The 2500-nt window shown below is 74.9% G+C and overlaps 1 non-coding gene and 1 pseudogene across 1 annotated transcript; both read right to left on the bottom strand.

Moving 5' to 3' along the window:
* The window catches only part of LOC147184934 (28S ribosomal RNA), a pseudogene marked incomplete at its 3' end in the record, with an annotated part of 2117 nt that extends 1281 nt beyond the window's left edge, over positions 1–836 (bottom strand).
* Positions 837–1210: 374 nt separating this feature from the next.
* On the bottom strand, positions 1211–1364 carry LOC147184933 (5.8S ribosomal RNA). The gene has a single exon (XR_015099998.1). It is a non-coding gene; the product is annotated as a 5.8S ribosomal RNA (ribosomal RNA).
* Between the last annotated feature and the right edge of the window lie 1136 nt (positions 1365–2500).

Here is a 2500-nt window from a genome sequence, read left to right as displayed (position 1 = left end):
GCCGCGCCGGGAGCGGGGGGCCCCGGCCGTGAACGGAGGACGCAGCGGTACATCCCACGACCCCGGGGGAAGCGGCGAGGTAGGGGCAGAGGAGCGCTGTACAGCGCGGGGGCTGACGCGCGGGGTGACCGGGGGTCGGAACCCCCGGGCCCCGCGCGGGCCGCCCGCGCCACCATCGTCCCAAGCCTTTCCAAGCCAACCCGGAGCCGGTCGCGGCGCACCGCGACGGGGGAAGTGCGCCCGGCCGGGGGGCAGCCGGGACCCCGGGGCGCGCGGGCCGCCGCCCGCCCCCCCTCCGCCAAGGGAGGGGGGGCGGAACGGACGAACCCGCGCGCCGCCAAAGGCCCCGCCGCCGCGCCCTGCCGGGTTGAATCCCCCGCGCGGACTGCGCGGTCCCCACCCGTTTACCTCTCAACGGTTTCACGCCCTGTTGAACTCTCTCTTCAAAGTTCTTTTCAACTTTCCCTTAAGGTACTTGTCCGCTATCGGTCTCGTGCCAGTATTTAGCCTTAGATGGAGTTTACCACCCGCTTTGGGCTGCATTCCCAAACAACCCGACTCCGAGAAGGCCTCGCCCCGGCGCGCCGGGGGCCGCTACCGGCCTCACACCGTCCTCGGGCAGAGCCTCCATCAGAAGGACTCGGGCCCCCACCGGGCGGCGCCGGGCAAAGCGACCTTCTATACGCCACATGTCCCGCGCCCTCCGCCGGGCGGGGATTCGGCGCTGGGCTTCTCCCTCTTCGCTCGCCGCTACTGAGGGAATCCTTGTTAGTTTCTTTTCCTCCGCTTAGTAATATGCTTAAATTCAGCGGGTCGTCTCGTCTGATCTGAGGTCGTAGTCGAACGGGGTTAGAGGCGGGGGCGACGGATCGCCTCCCGTCATCGGGGGTCGGCCGTTAACCCCGCGCCTCGCCGGGCGCACGACTCCTACGCGGCCGCGCGGTGCGTCGCGGCGGACTGCGCGGCGGGGGACGGATCCTCCATCGGCAGCCGCCGCGGGCCCCTGCGGCCGCGCGGTGGTCGGGCCCGTCGAGGGCGCGGGCGGTCGGGTCTATACTTAGGGGGACGAGGGCCGTGCCGTCCGCCCCCCCCACCCCCATTTCCCCGTGCGGGGAGGGAAGGTGGGGGGGGTAGGCCGGCGGTGGCCCGCGACGCCCCAACCGCGGGAGGGGGGCGCCCGTGGGCGCCCCGATCCCGATAGATGTACAAGCGACGCTCAGACAGGCGTGGCCCCGGGAGGGACCCGGGGCCGCAAGGTGCGTTCAAAGTGTCGATGATCAATGTGTCCTGCAATTCACATTAGTTCTCGCAGCTAGCTGCGTCCTTCATCGACGCACGAGCCGAGTGATCCACCGCTGAGAGTCGTACGTTTGGTTTGCGGTTTTGGCCAACATTCAGAGAAGGGGTTAAAAAGGGGGATAACGGCGCCTCCGGGCGCTCCTAGCCCCCCCCGCCCCGCCGGCAGGCCGGGGGGGGACTTCGGAGACATTGAACCCCCCGCTCGCCGCCGAAGGTGGCGAGAAGGTTGGGTACCCGGCGACTGGGGGTAAGGTTCCGAGGTCGGCCAGGTCGCGATGGCACCGGCGGGGGAGTGGTCCCCGACGCCGGCCGCGGCCCGGCCTGGACTATGGGAGCGTTGACAAGGCGGACGGGACGTCGACGACCGCGCGGACGCGCGGGGTGGGGCGGTCGGGGAACGCCGACGGGCGCCTGACCGGGGGGGGGGGCCGGCGGGGGCCGGGCGGGACGCGGGGAGCGGCCGGCCGCGCGACGACGCGAACCGACATACACCCCGCGCCCGACACCGTCCTCCTGACCTTCCTCCCCCCCCCGCGACGCCCGCGGCGCACCCGCCCGCCGCCCCGCGGCCGCGCGGCCGCCGCCGCCCGCCGCCTATCGGCGTTTCTCACGCTTCGGACTCGGGGGGCCGGGGCGCGGCGGGGAGCGCCCCGGCGCCGCCGCCGACGGCACCGCGGGGTCGGGCCGCGGGGGCTGGGGGCCACGTGCCCCCGCCCCGCGCCTCTCCCCGCGGGCCGCCTTCGACGTCGCCGCCGCCGCCGCCGCCGCCGTCCTCCTCCGCCCGTGTGTTCGCTCTGGACTCGGGGGGCCGGGGAGCGCCGGGGTGCGCCGGCGCCGCCGCCGCGACGGCACCGCGGGGTCGGGCCGCGGGGGCTGGGGGCGCTTACGGGTCGGGGCGGGGGTGTAGGCGACCGGCCAAAGACCGGCACCGTACCCCCCGCCCGTCTCCTTCACGCCCCCGCCCCGCGCCTCTCCCCGCGGGCCGCCTTCGACGTCGCCACCGCCGCCGCCGCCGCCACCGCCGTCCTCCTCCGCCCAACCGTTTGCATCTGTTCGCTCATGACTCGGGAGGCCGGGGCGCGCCGGGGTGCGTCGGCGCCGCCTCCGACGGCACCGCGGGGTCGGGCCGCGGGGGCTGGGGGCCACGTGCCCCCGCCCCGCGCCTCTCCCCGCGGGCCGCCTTCAACGTCGCCGCCGCCGC

The sequence above is a fragment of the Hippocampus guttulatus genome, unplaced genomic scaffold (genome assembly GCF_054856545.1).
Source record: "Hippocampus guttulatus isolate MCC_2025c unplaced genomic scaffold, RoL_Hgut_1.0 HiC_scaffold_50, whole genome shotgun sequence".
Classification (NCBI taxonomy): domain Eukaryota; kingdom Metazoa; phylum Chordata; class Actinopteri; order Syngnathiformes; family Syngnathidae; genus Hippocampus; species Hippocampus guttulatus.
Note: the sequence above shows the minus strand (reverse complement) of the source record. Positions and strands in the feature narration are given on the sequence as shown.